This window comes from Osmerus mordax, chromosome 23 (assembly GCF_038355195.1).
Source record: "Osmerus mordax isolate fOsmMor3 chromosome 23, fOsmMor3.pri, whole genome shotgun sequence".
In the NCBI taxonomy this organism is placed as follows: domain Eukaryota; kingdom Metazoa; phylum Chordata; class Actinopteri; order Osmeriformes; family Osmeridae; genus Osmerus; species Osmerus mordax.
The window spans coordinates 9,931,871-9,947,697 of record NC_090072.1 but is presented as its reverse complement, the minus strand read 5'-3'; the positions used below and the strand labels follow the sequence as shown (position 1 = coordinate 9,947,697).

The 15,827-nt window shown below is 40.1% G+C and overlaps 1 protein-coding gene across 1 annotated transcript in view; it reads left to right on the top strand.

Moving 5' to 3' along the window:
* The window catches only part of mllt3 (MLLT3 super elongation complex subunit), a 135,627-nt gene that overhangs the window by 94,054 nt on the left and 25,746 nt on the right, over nucleotides 1-15,827 (top strand). The gene's annotated exons all lie outside the window — the stretch shown is intronic.

The window sequence follows — 15,827 nt, the reverse complement described above, 5'->3', positions numbered from 1 at the left end:
TGCATTACCATCAAGATCCACAAGGGCCTTCACTTCAAGCCAAGGAATGAGTGGGGGCTTGGTCAGCCCACAATTGCCTGAAATGTTGTGTATGCGTCTCGCCAAGCCCGCGTGTGTGTCAAGGGAAAGGCTGAGTGTGTGAGAATGTGGAGCACGCGCGCGCTGAAGAGCAGGGGAGACATTGCATTGAAAATTTCGTCATCAATTAGCCAAGCATGCATGTTTCAAATATTCACCACAAATCGACTTTTCATCTTACAGTCAACTTTTTCTGAGATTTGTGTACTAAACATTCTCAAGAGTCTTTATGAACATGTGATTGAATCAGAGTTTTTTGACTGGTGGATGTGTAAAGCATTATTTTAGCGTTAGATAGAAATAAATTAGATTTCCTTTATTTCAATCATTTTTTAAGATATTAATTTGCCTTCTCACATGGGAACATGATGTAGTGTCTTTCACGTGACACACCAAGTTTGGTGGTGATATTTCAAAGATTTGCTGAGATTTGATCCAACTTCCTGTTTGGTTGCTTTGTTGACGATTTTGATTGGCTGTACCGGACAAACGGTTTTGAAATTCAAAAATCTGTTGAAGAATTCAGTGAGGGTTGCTCTGACGATGATACCTGCCAATTCTGGGGAAGATTGGACAAAAATTGTAGGAGAAGTAGCGAAAAAACGTGTTTCCTAAATCTTTATTGTACAAAAAAATCCAATATGGCGGCCGTTATAGGTTATTGAGGATTTTTTGTTCCTCATGAGAAATAAGGCATATCTAATGAATTTCAGAATTTTGGGACAAAATGGATGCGAATGGCATCACTTTGTAAATGGACAATTGGGGCTTGGCCGTAGCGCCACCTATGGATAATGGTGTGTCATTTGTGGTGTGGTAGTTACTCCTGGCCTATACTATCAATGTTTCAGGATTTTGAGAACTTTTTCTAAAATGCATTACCATCAAGATCCACAAGGGCCTTCACTTCAAGCCAAGGAATGAGTGGGGGCTTGGTCAGCCCACAATTGCCTGAAATGTTGTGTATGCGTCTCGCCAAGCCCGCGCGTGTGTCAAGGGAAAGACTGAGTGTGTGAGAATGTGGAGCTCGCGCGCGCTGAAGAGCAGGGGAGACATTTCATTGAAAATTTCGTTAGCAATTAGCCAAGCATGCATGTTTCAAATATTCACATAAAATCGACTTTTCATGTTACAGTCAACTTTTCCTCAGATTTGTGTACTAAACATTCTCAAGAGTCTTCATATGAACTTGTGATTGAATCAAAGTATCAGTTTTTGACCGGCGGATGTGTAAAGCATTATTTTAGCGTTAGCGATAAATTCGATTTGCTTTATATCAATCATTTTTGGAGATATGAAGTTGCCTTTGCACATGGTAACATGTTGTAGTGTCGTCCACCGATATACCAAGTTTAGTGTTGATATCTCAAAGATTTGCTGAGATTTGACCCAAGTTCCTGTTTGGTTACTTTTTTGCTGATTTTGATTGGCTGTGCCGGACAAACGGTTTAGAAAATCAAAACGCCATGGGATAACTTTTGTGAGGCTTGGTCTGAAGATCATCTCTGGTCATTTTGAAGAAGATATGACAAAAATTGTAGGAGGAGTAGACTTTCAAAGGTTTTTGATACAACCGGAAATAGCGGAAAATCTATATAACCGGAAATTGACGTCATAGGGTGCGTTGAACTCGTCTTGATCCAGGGAATCCAATGGTACCTCATTTTTGAAAATCAGTCATACGGTTCAAAAGTTGCGTGTGTAAACACAAGTCCAACTTTGACCCATTGGTGGCGCTAGAGTGGTCTGATGGGATACATGAAACTTGGTGTAGGTATAGAAGGAACTGTCCTTAATGAGTGTGCCAAATTTCACAAAAAGTTATCCAAGGGTTCTAGGGGCTGCCATTGACTCCCATGGAACTAGAATAATAATAATAATAATAATAAAACTAACAATAACAATAGGTTTCCTCCTTACGGAGGAATCCTAATAAATATAACTGCAAGCAGCAATGGCGGATTCCTCCAAACATTGCAAACCACTGAAAAATGTATATTCTTTACAAATTGTCACTGTAAAATTCCATGCTGCAGACTTACCAATGGGATACCAAATCTGAAATGCAATACCATCAAGATCCACAAGGGCTTTTATTTCAAGCCAAGGAGTGAAGGGAGAGGGCTTGGTGAGCCTACCCATTCCAGAAAGCCTTGTATCTTTGTGTATCAGGGCGTGGCCTGTAGCGTCACTTATGGGTGATATTGGGCCATTTGTGGTGTGGTAGTTACTCTTGGCCTATACTATCAATGTTTCAGGATTTTGAGAACTTTTTACCATTGTATACAAAATCGGAAATGCAATACCATCAAGATCCACATGGGCCTTTGCTAAAGACCAAGCAATGAGTGGGGGCTTGGTCAGCCCACAATTGCCTGAAATGTTGTGTATGCGTCTCGCCAAGCTTGCGCGTGTGTCAAGGGAAAGGCTGAGTGTGTGAGAATGTGGAGCACGCGCGCGCTGAGGAGCTGTACCAGACAAACGGTTGTGAAAATAAAAAATCTGTTCAATACATGAGTGAGGGTTGCTCTGACGATGATGTGTGCCAATTCTGGGGAAGATTGCACCAGAATTGAAGGAGGAGTAGCGAAAAAACGTGTTTCCTTAATCTTTATTGTACAGAAAAATCCAATATGGCGCCCGTTATAGGTTCTTGAGGCTTTTTTGTTCCTCATGAGAAATAAGGCATATCTAATGAATTTCAGAATTTTGGGACAAATGGGATGCAAATGGCATCACTTTGAATATAGGCAAATTGGGGCATGGCTGTAGAGGTTTAAAAAGCTACCTCTGCCTAAACTGACATGCACCAACTCAGAGTATTGCGTTTCAATAACCTCCTCATTGCATTCACTCTTATTCCCATAGCTATTGTGGTAGCAAACAAGCATAACTACGTGTGGCCTACACATCAAACAAAATTTCTAGTCAATTGGAGTCATGGTTCATAAGAAGATATTTGTACGTTTTCAAAATGTTCACCGTACATGGTGGACTGTATGGGTCACCACTGTATAGTTTCCCATTATAAATAAGGCATGTATAGTTTACGACGTTTTAGACTGATGGTGTGGAAATGCCATCACTTTGAAAATGGACAATTGGGGCGTGGCCGTAGCGCCACCTATGGGTAATGGTGGGTCATTTGTGGTGTGGTAGTTTCTCATGGCCTATACTATCAATGTTTCAGGATTTTGAGAACTTTTTACCATTGCATACAAAATCGGAAATGCAATACCATCAAGATCCACATGGGCCTTTGCTAAAGACCAAGCTATGAGTGGGGGCTTGGTCAGCCCACAATTGCCTGAAATGTTGTGTATGCGTCTCGTCAAGCTTGCGCGTGTGTCAAGGGAAAGGCTGAGTGTGTGAGAATGTGGAGCGCGCGCGCTGAGGTGCAGGGGAGACATTTCATTGGAAATTTCCTTAACAATTAGCCAAGCATGCATTTTTTTAATATTCACCAAAAATCAACTTTTCATTTTACAGTCAACTTTTTCTGAGATTTGTGTACTAAACATTCTCAAGAGTCTTCATGAACTTGTGATTGAATCAGAGTATCAGTTTTTGACTGGCGGATGTGTAAAGCATTATTTTAGCGTTAGAAATAAAAAATATTTCCTTTATTTCAATAATTTTTTAAGATATTAATTTGCCTTCTCACATGGGAACATGATGTAGTGTCTTTCACGTGACACACCAAGTTTGGTGGTGATATTTCAAAGATTTGCTGAGATTTGATCAAACTTCCTGTTTGGTTGCTTTGTTGACGATTTTGATTGGCTGTACCGGACAAACGGTTTTGAAATTCAAAAATCTGTTGAAGAATTCAGTGAGGGTTGCTCTGACGATGATACCTGCCAATTCTGGGGAAGATTGGACAAAAATTGTAGGAGAAGTAGCAAAAAAAACGTGTTTCCTAAATCTTTATTGTCCAAAAAAATCCAATATGGCGGCCGTTATAGGTTATTGAGGCTTTTTTGTTCCTCATGAGAAATAAGGCATTTCAGAATTTTGGGACAAATGGGATGCGAATGGCATCACTTTGTAAGTGGAAAATTGGGGCTTGGCCGTAGCGCCACCTATGGATAATGGTGCATCATTTGTGGTGTGGTAGTTACTCCTGGCCTATACTATCAATGTTTCAGGATTTTGAGAACTTTTTCTAAAATGCATTACCATCAAGATCCACAAGGGCCTTCACTTCAAGCCAAGGAATGAGTGGGGGCTTGGTCAGCCCACAATTGCCTGAAATGTTGTGTATGCGTCTCGCCAAGCCCGCGTGTGTGTCAAGGGAAAGGCTGAGTGTGTGAGAATGTGGAGCACGCGCGCGCTGAAGAGCAGGGGAGACATTGCATTGAAAATTTCGTCATCAATTAGCCAAGCATGCATGTTTCAAATATTCACCACAAATCGACTTTTCATCTTACAGTCAACTTTTTCTGAGATTTGTGTACTAAACATTCTCAAAAGTCTTCATGAACTTGTGATTGAATCAGAGTTTTTTGACTGGCGGATGTGTAAAGCATTATTTTAGCGTTAGAAATAAATTTGATTTCCTTCATTTCAATCATTTTTGAAGATATTAATTTGCCTTCCTACATGGGAACATGACGTAGTGTCTTTCACGTGACACACCAAGTTTGGTGTTGATATTTCAAAGATTTGCTGAGATTTGATCCAACTTCCTGTTTGGTTGCTTTGTTGACGATTTTGATTGGCTGTACCGGACAAACGGTTTTGAAATTCAAAAATCTGTTAAAGAATTCAGTGAGGGTTGCTCTGACGATGATACCTCCCAATTCTGGGGAAGATTGGACAAGAATTGTAGGAGAAGTAGCAAAAAAACGTGTTTCCTAAATCTTTATTGTACAAAAACATCCAATATGGCGGCCGTTATAGGTTATTGAGGCTTTTTTGTTCCTCATGAGAAATAAGGCATATCTAATGAATTTCAGAATTTTGGGACAAATGGGATGCGAATGGCATCACTTTGTAAATGGAAAATTGGGGCTTGGCCGTAGCGCCACCTATGGATAATGGTGCGTCATTTGTGGTGTGGTAGTTACTCCTGGCCTATACTATCAATGTTTCAGGATTTTGAGAACTTTTTCTAAAATGCATTACCATCAAGATCCACAAGGGCCTTCACTTCAAGCCAAGGAATGAGTGGGGGCTTGGTCAGCCCACAATTGCCTGAAATGTTGTGTATGCGTCTCGCCAAGCCCGCGCGTGTGTCAAGGGAAAGGCTGAGTGTGTGAGAATGTGGAGCACGCGCGCGCTGAAGAGCAGGGGAGACATTTCATTGAAAATTTCGTTAGCAATTAGCCAAGCATGCATGTTTCAAATATTCACATAAAATCGACTTTTCATGTTACAGTCAACTTTTCCTCAGATTTGTGTACTAAACATTCTCAAGAGTCTTCATATGAACTTGTGATTGAATCAAAGTATCAGTTTTTGACCGGCGGATGTGTAAAGCATTATTTTAGCGTTAGCGATAAATTCGATTTGCTTTATATCAATCATCTTTTGAGATATGAAGTTGCCTTTGCACATGGTAACATGTTGTAGTGTCGTCCACCGATATACCAAGTTTAGTGTTGATATCTCAAAGATTTGCTGAGATTTGACCCAAGTTCCTGTTTGGTTACTTTTTTGCTGATTTTGATTGGTTGTGCCGGACAAACGGTTTAGAAAATCAAAACGCCATGGGATAACTTTTGTGAGGCTTGGTCTGAAGATCATCTATGGTCATTTTGAAGAAGATATGACAATAATTGTAGGAGGAGTAGGCTTTCAAAGGTTTTTGATACAACCGGAAATAGCGGAAAATCTATACAACCGGAAATTGACGTCATAGGGTGCGTTGAACTCGTCTTCATCCAGGGAATCCAATGGTACCTCATTTTTGTAAATCAGTCATACGGTTCAAAAGTTGCGTGTGTAAACACAAGTCCAACTTTGACCCATTGGTGGCGCTAGAGTGGTCTGATGGGATACATGAAACTTGGTGTAGGTATAGAAGGAACTGTCCTTAATGAGTGTGCCAAATTTAACAAAAAGTTATCCAAGGGTTCTAGGGGCTGCCATTGACTCCCATGGAACTAGAATAATAATAATAAATATAACTGCAAGCAGCAATGGCGGATTCCTCCAAACATTGCAAACCACTGAAAAATGTATATTCTTTACAAATTGTCACTGTAAAATTCCATGCTGCAGACTTACCAATGGGATACCAAATCTGAAATGCAATACCATCAAGATCCACAAGGGCTTTTATTTCAAGCCAAGGAGTGAAGGGAGGGGGCTTGGTGAGCCTACCCATTCCAGAAAGCCTTGTATCTTTGTGTATCAGGGTGTGGCCTGTAGCGTCACTTATGGGTGATATTGGGCCATTTGTGGTGTGGTAGTTACTCTTGGCCTATACTATCAATGTTTCAGGATTTTGAGAACTTTTTACCATTGCATACAAAATCGGAAATGCAATACCATCAAGATCCACATGGGCCTTTGCTAAAGACCAAGCAATGAGTGGGGGCTTGGTCAGCCCACAATTGCCTGAAATGTTGTGTATGCGTCTCGCCAAGCTTGCGCGTGTGTCAAGGGAAAGGCTGAGTGTGTGAGAATGTGGAGCGTGGGCGCTGAGGAGCAGGGGAGACATTTCATTGGAAATTTCCTTTCCATGCATTCTTCAAATATTCCCCAAATTTCTACTTTTAATGTTACAGTCAACTTTTTCTGAGATTTGTGTACTAAACATTCTCAAGAGTCTTCATATGAACTTGTGATTGAATCAAAGTATCAGTTTTTGACCGGCGGATGTGTAAAGCATTATTTTAGCGTTAGCGATAAATTCGATTTGCTTTATATCAATCATTTTTTGAGATATGAAGTTGCCTTTGCACATGGTAACATGTTGTAGTGTCGTCCACCGATATACCAAGTTTAGTGTTGATATCTCAAAGATTTGCTGAGATTTGACCCAAGTTCCTGTTTGGTTACTTTTTTGCTGATTTTGATTGGCTGTGCCGGACAAACGGTTTTGAAATTCAAAAATCTGTTGAAGAATTCAGTGAGGGTTGCTCTGACGATGATACCTGCCAATTCTGGGGAAGATTGGACAAAAATTGTAGGAGAAGTAGCAAAAAAACGTTTTTCCTAAATCTTTATTGTACAAAAAAATCCAATATGGCGGCCGTTATAGGTTATTGAGGCTTTTTTGTTCCTCATGAGACATAAGGTATATCTAATGAATTTCAGAATTTTGGGACAAATGGGATGCGAATGGCATCACTTTGTAAATGGAAAATTGGGGCTTGGCCGTAGCGCCACCTATGGATAATGGTGCGTCATTTGTGGTGTGGTAGTTACTCCTGGCCTATACTATCAATGTTTCAGGATTTTGAGAACATTTTCTAAAATGCATTACCATCAAGATCCACAAGGGCCTTCACTTCAAGCCAAGGAATGAGTGGGGGCTTGGTCAGCCCACAATTGCCTGAAATGTTGTGTATGCGTCTCGCCAAGCCCGCGCGTGTGTCAAGGGAAAGGCTGAGTGTGTGAGAATGTGGAGCACGCGCGCGCTGAAGAGCAGGGGAGACATTTCATTGAAAATTTCGTTAGCAATTAGCCAAGCATGCATGTTTCAAATATTCACATAAAATCGACTTTTCATGTTACAGTCAACTTTTCCTCAGATTTGTGTACTAAACATTCTCAAGAGTCTTCATATGAACTTGTGATTGAATCAAAGTATCAGTTTTTGACCGGCGGATGTGTAAAGCATTATTTTAGCGTTAGCGATAAATTCGATTTGCTTTATATCAATCATCTTTTGAGATATGAAGTTGCCTTTGCACATGGTAACATGTTGTAGTGTCGTCCACCGATATACCAAGTTTAGTGTTGATATCTCAAAGATTTTCTGAGATTTGACCCAAGTTCCTGTTTGGTTACTTTTTTGCTGATTTTGATTGGTTGTGCCGGACAAACGGTTTAGAAAATCAAAACGCCATGGGATAACTTTTGTGAGGCTTGGTCTGAAGATCATCTATGGTCATTTTGAAGAAGATATGACAATAATTGTAGGAGGAGTAGGCTTTCAAAGGTTTTTGATACAACCGGAAATAGCGGAAAATCTATACAACCGGAAATTGACGTCATAGGGTGCGTTGAACTCGTCTTCATCCAGGGAATCCAATGGTACCTCATTTTTGTAAATCAGTCATACGGTTCAAAAGTTGCGTGTGTAAACACAAGTCCAACTTTGACCCATTGGTGGCGCTAGAGTGGTCTGATGGGATACATGAAACTTGGTGTAGGTATAGAAGGAACTGTCCTTAATGAGTGTGCCAAATTTAACAAAAAGTTATCCAAGGGTTCTAGGGGCTGCCATTGACTCCCATGGAACTAGAATAATAATAATAATAATAATAATAATAAATATAACTGCAAGCAGCAATGGCGGATTCCTCCAAACATTGCAAACCATTGAAAAATTTATATTCTTTACAAATTGTCACTGTAAAAATCCATGCTGCAGACTTACCGATGGGACACCAAATCTGAAATGCAATACCATCAAGATCCACAAGGGCTTTTATTTCAAGCCAAGGAGTGAAGGGATGGGGCTTGGTGAGCTAGACCCCGAAGCCATTTGTTTTGAGAATAATGGCTGGCTGATGAAGTTATTGGCTGGCTAGCCCGCTCAGCCAAAACCTAAATGGCTGCTACAGCCGCCAAAATGTTAATAGCTACAAATGCCTGAAGCTGCCACTTCATGTCTACAGATGTGTATGTTATACTGATTTACTAGATCTCAATATTTCCAAGTTCTAAAAGAGTACAAAAATATCGATAAAACACTAGTCCTGACAAAACGGCATTCTTACTTCCAAAAACTGAAGATCTAACAAACGTCTGAGTATGCAACATAGAATTTAAGAAAGTATGTGAGAACAACACAATTACCTTTTCTAGTTGTTTCCGCCATTTCAGCTCAGCGTGAGAGAAAGACGCATTGCTGCTTTTACTGTCTATGTCTATGATCATCACTATTGGAAAACGCACAATTTTAATTGGTCATCAATTCACTGTGAGTCCTGTGTATCATACCAACGAGCACAAGACTGTGGCGAATCCGGTGTGCAAAATTGATTTAGTTTATCATTGATTTTTTGTGTGTGTATGTCTCTATGTGATAGATATAATTATTGTTTGACGCAAATAATTACATCTGGCTGAGCCAAAAAATATCAGATGGTGGCTCAATTTGGCTTACAAAATATTAGCTGGCTTTGGCGTCGGCTTCAGGGTCTATGGTGAGCCTACCCATTCCAGAAAGGCTTGTATCTTTGTGTATCAGGGCGTGGCCTGTAGCGTCACTTATGGGTGATATTGGGCCATTTGTGGTGTGGTAGTTACTCTTGGCCTATACTATCAATGTTTCAGGATTTTGAGAACTTTTTACCATTGCATACAAAATCGGAAATGCAATACCATCAAGATCCACATGGGCCTTTGCTAAAGACCAAGCAATGAGTGGGGGCTTGGTCAGCCCACAATTGCCTGAAATGTTGTGTATGCGTCTCGTCAAGCTTGCGCGTGTGTCAAGGGAAAGGCTGAGTGTGTGAGAATGTGGAACGCGCGCGCTGAGGAGCAGAGGGAGACATTACATTGGAAATTTCATTAGCAATTAGCCAAGCATGCATGTTTCAAATATTCACCAAAAATCTACTTTTCATCTTACAGTCCACTTTTTCTGAGATTTGTGTACTAAACCTTCTCAAGAGTCTTCATGAACTTGCGATTGAATCAGAGTTTTTTGACTGGTGGATGTGTAAAGCATTATTTTAGCGTTAGAAATAAATTAGATTTCCTTTATTTCAATCATTTTTGAAGATATTAATTTGCCTTCTCACATGGGAACATGACGTAGTGTCTTTCACGTGACACACCAAGTTTGGTGTTGATATTTCAAAGATTTGCTGAGATTTGATCCAACTTCCTGTTTGGTTGCTTTGTAGACGATTTTGATTGGCTGTACCGGACAAACGCTTTTGAAATTCAAAAATCTGTTGAAGAATTCAGTGAGGGTTGCTCTGACGATGATACCTGCCAATTCTGGAGAAGATTGGACAAAAAGTGTAGGACAAGTAGCGAAAAAACTTGTTTCCTAAATCTTTATTGTACAAAAGAATCCAATATGGCGGCCGTTATAGGTTATTGAGGCTTTTTTGTTCCTCATGAGAAATAAGGCATATCTACATTTACATTTATTCATTTAGCAGACGCTTTTATCCAAAGCGACTTCCAAGAGAGAGCTTTACAAAGTGCATAGGTCACTGATCATAACAACAAGATAGCCAAAAAACATCGCGAGTAGCCAAAACATGAAGCACACATTGTGAACAACCAGAGTAAGTGCCAAAGGGAAGAACCATAAGAGCATGTAGTTAAACAAGTTACAATTAAACAACATGAACCGCTATAAGTGCAAGTGTACCTGTGGAAAAAAGCAAGCAACAGTAATAAAAACAATATATCACAGCGAGAACAAAAATTTACAACAGTTACCACTAACCACAAGAGCAACAAGTCTCTAAGCAAGAGTCATTGTGATCCTTGAGGAACCTAACATCGGGTCAAGCGAACAATTCCTAAGTACCGTTGTACTCCCGGAACAAGTGCATCTTGAGCCTTTTATTGAAGGTGGAGAGACAGTCAGTATCTCTGATGGAGGTGGGGAGTTGATTCCACCACTGGGGGGCTAGACAGGAGAAGAGAATATCTAATGAATTTCAGAATTTTGGGACAAATGGGATGCGAATGGCATCACTTTGTAAATGGACAATTGGGGCTTGGCCGTAGCGCCACCTATGGATAATGGTGCGTCATTTGTGGTGTGGTAGTTACTCCTGGCCTATACTATCAATGTTTCAGGATTTTGAGAACTTTTTCTAAAATGCATTACCATCAAGATCCACAAGGGCCTTCACTTCAAGCCAAGGAATGAGTGGGGGCTTGGTCAGCCCACAATTGCCTGAAATGTTGTGTATGCGTCTCGCCAAGCACGCGAGTGTGTCAAGGGAAAGGCTGAGTGTGTGAGAATGTGGAGCGCGCGCGCTGAGGAGCAGAGGGAGACATTACATTGGAAATGTCATTAGCAATTAGCCAAGCATGCATGTTTCAAATATTCACCAAAATTCAACTTTTCATCTTACAGTCAACTTTGTGTAAAGCATTATTTTAGCGTTAGAAATAAATTAGATTTACTTTATTTCAATCATTTTTTAAGATATTAATTTGCCTTCTCACATGGGAACATGATGTAGTGTCTTTCACGTGACACACCAAGTTTGGTGGTGATATTTCAAAGATTTGCTGAGATTTGATACAACTTCCTGTTTGGTTGCTTTGTTGACGATTTTGATTGGCTGTACCGGACAAACGGTTTTGAAATTCAAAAATCTGTTGAAGAATTCAGTGAGGGTTGCTCTGACGATGATACCTGCCAATTCTGGGGAAGATTGGACAAAAATTGTAGGAGAAGTAGCAAAAAAACGTGTTTCCTAAATCTTTATTGTACAAAAAAATCCAATATGGCGGCCGTTATAGGTTATTGAGGCTTTTTTGTTCCTCATGAGAAATAAGGCATATCTAATGAATTTCAGAATTTTGGGACAAATGGGATGCGAATGGCATCACTTTGTAAATGGAAAATTGGGGCTTGGCCGTAGCGCCACCTATGGATAATGGTGCGTCATTTGTGGTGTGGTAGTTACTCCTGGCCTATACTATCAATGTTTCAGGATTTTGAGAACTTTTTCTAAAATGCATTACCATCAAGATCCACAAGGGCCTTCACTTCAAGCTAAGGAATGAGTGGCGGCTTGGTCAGCCCACAATTGCCTGAAATGTTGTGTATGCGTCTCGCCAAGCCCGCGCGTGTGTCAAGGGAAAGGCTGAGTGTGTGAGAATGTGGAGCACGCGCGCGCTGAAGAGCAGGGGAGACATTTCATTGAAAATTTCGTTAGCAATTAGCCAAGCATGCATGTTTCAAATATTCACATAAAATCGACTTTTCATGTTACAGTCAACTTTTCCTCAGATTTGTGTACTAAACATTCTCAAGAGTCTTCATATGAACTTGTGATTGAATCAAAGTATCAGTTTTTGACCGGCGGATGTGTAAAGCATTATTTTAGCGTGAGCAATAAATTCGATTTGCTTTATATCAATCATTTTTTGAGATATGAAGTTGCCTTTGCACATGGTAACATGTTGTAGTGTCGTCTACCGATATACCAAGTTTAGTGTTGATATCTCAAAGATCTGCAGAGATTTGACCCAAGTTCCTGTTTGGTTACTTTTTTGCTGATTTTGATTGGCTGTGCAGGACAAACGGTTTAGAAAATCAAAACGCCATGGGATAACTTTTGTGAGGCTTGGTCTGAAGATCATCTCTGGTCATTTTGAAGAAGATATGACAAAAATTGTAGGAGGAGTAGGCTTTCAAAGGTTTTTGATACAACCGGAAATAGCGGAAAATCCATATAACCGGAAATTGACGTCATAGGGTGCGTTGAACTCGGCTTGATCCAGGGAATCCAATGGTACCTCATTTTTGAGAATCAGTCATACGGTTCAAAAGTTGCGTGTGTAAACACAAGTCCAACTTTGACCCATTGGTGGCGCTAGAGTGGTCTGATGGGATACATGAAACTTGGTGTAGGTATAGAAGGAACTGTCCTTAATGAGTGTGCCAAATTTAACAAAAAGTTATCCAAGGGGTCTAGGGGCTGCCATTGACTCCCATGGAACTAGAATAATAATAATAATAATAATAATAATAATAATAATAAAACTAACAATAACAATAGGTTTCCTCCTTACGGAGGAATCCTAATAATAAAACTAACAATAACAATAGGTTTCCTCCTTACGGAGGAATCCTAATAAATATAACTGCAAGCAGCAATGGCGGATTCCTCCAAACATTGCAAACCATTGAAAAATTTATATTCTTTACAAATTGTCACTGTAAAAATCCATGCTGCAGACTTACCAGTGGGATACCAAATCTGAAATGCAATACCATCAAGATCCACAAGGGCTTTTATTTCAAGCCAAGGAGTGAAGCAAGGGGGCTTGGTGAGCCTACCCATTCCAGAAAGCCTTGTATCTTTGTGTATCAGGGCGTGGCCTGTAGCGTCACTTATGGGTGATATTGGGCCATTTGTGGTGTGGTACTTACTCTTGGCCTATACTATCAATGTTTCAGGATTTTTAGAACTTTTTACCATTGCATACAAAATCGGAAATGCAATACCATCAAGATCCACATGGGCCTTTGCTAAAGACCAAGCAATGAGTGGGGGCTTGGTCAGCCCACAATTGCCTGAAATGTTATGTATGCGTCTCGTCAAGCTTGCGCGTGTGTCAAGGGAAAGGCTGAGTGTGTGAGAATGTGGAGCGCGCGCGCTGAGGAGCAGAGGGAGACATTACATTGGAAATTTCATTAGCAATTAGCCAAGCATGCATGTTTCAAATATTCACCAAAAATCTATTTTTCATCTCACAGTCAACCTTTTCTCAGATTTGTGTACTAAATATTCTCAAGAGTCTTCATATGAACTTGTGATTGAATCAGAGTTTTTTGACTGGCGGATGTGTAAAGCATTATTTTAGCGTTAGATAGAAATAAATTAGATTTCCTTTATTTCAATCATTTTTTAAGATATTAATTTGCCTTCTCACATGGGAACATGATGTAGTGTCTTTCACGTGACACACCAAGTTTGGTGGTGATATTTAAAAGATTTGCTGAGATTTGATACAACTTCCTGTTTGGTTGCTTTGTTGACGATTTTGATTGGCTGTACCGGACAAACGGTTTTGAAATTCAAAAATCTGTTGAAGAATTCAGTGAGGGTTGCTCTGACGATGATACCTGCTTATTCTGGGGAAGATTGGACAAAAATTGTAGGAGAAGTAGCAAAAAAACGTGTTTCCTAAATCTTTATTGTACAAAAAAATCCAATATGGCGGCCGTTATAGGTTATTGAGGCTTTTTTGTTCCTCATGAGAAATAAGGCATATCTAATGAATTTCAGAATTTTGGGACAAATGGGATGCGAATGGCATCACTTTGTAAATGGAAAATTGGGGCTTGGCCGTAGCGCCACCTATGGATAATGGTGCGTCATTTGTGGTGTGGTAGTTACTCCTGGCCTTTACTATCAATGTTTCAGGATTTTGAGAACTTTTTCTAAAATGCATTACCATCAAGATCCACAAGGGCCTTCACTTCAAGCCAAGGAATGAGTGGGGGCTTGGTCAGCCCACAATTGCCTGAAATGTTGTGTATGCGTCTCGTCAAGCTTGCGCGTGTGTCAAGGGAAAGGCTGAGTGTGTGAGAATGTGGAGCGCGCGCGCGCTGAGGAGCAGGGGAGACATTTCATTGGAAATTTCCTTAACAATTAGCCAAGTATGCATGTTTCAAATATTCACATAAAATCGACTTTTCATGTTACAGTCAACTTTTCCTCAGATTTGTGTACTAAACATTCTCAAGAGTCTTCATAAGAACTTGTGATTGAATCAAAGTATCAGTTTTTGACCGGCGGATGTGTAAAGCATTATTTTAGCGTGAGCAATAAATTCGATTTGCTTTATATCAATCATTTTTTGAGATATGAAGTTGCCTTTGCAAATGGTAACATGTTGTAGTGTCGTCCACCGATATACCAAGTTTAGTGTTGATATCTCAAAGATTTGCAGAGATTTGACCCAAGTTCCTGTTTGGTTACTTTTTTGCTGATTTTGATTGGCTGTGCCGGACAAACGGTTTAGAAAATCAAAACGCCATGGGATAACTTTTGTGAGGCTTGGTCTGAAGATCATATCTGGTCATTTTGAAGAAGATATGACAAAAATTGTAGGAGGAGTAGGCTTTCAAAGGTTTTTGATACAACCGGAAATAGCGGAAAATCTATATAACCGGAAATTGACGTCATAGGGTGCGTTGAACTCGGCTTGATCCAGGGAATCCAATGGTACCTCATTTTTGAAAATCAGTCATACGGTTCAAAAGTTGCGTGTGTAAACACAAGTCCAACTTTGACCCATTGGTGGCGCTAGAGTGGTCTGATGGGATACATGAAACTTGGTGTAGGTATAGAAGGAACTGTCCTTAATGAGTGTGCCAAATTTAACAAAAAGTTATCCAAGGGTTCTAGGGGCTGCCATTGACTCCCATGGAACTAGAATAATAATAATAATAATAATAAAACTAACAATAACAATAGGTTTCCTCCTTACGGAGGAATCCTAATAATAATAATAATAATAAAACTAACAATAACAATAGGTTTCCTCCTTACGGAGGAATCCTAAATATAACTGCAAGCAGCAATGGCGGATTCCTCCAAACATTGCAAACCACTGAAAAATGTATATTCTTTACAAATTGTCACTGTAAAATTCCATGCTGCAGACTTACCAATGGGATACCAAATCTGAAATGCAATACCATCAAGATCCACATGGGCCTTTGCTAAAGACCAAGCAATGAGTGGGGGCTTGGTCAGCCCACAATTGCCTGAAATGTTGTGTATGCGTCTCGCCAAGCTTGCGCGTGTGTCAAGGGAAAGGCTGAGTGTGTGAGAATGTGGAGCGTGGGCGCTGAGGAGCAGGGGAGACATTTCATTGGAAATTTCCTTAACAATTAGCCAAGCATGCAT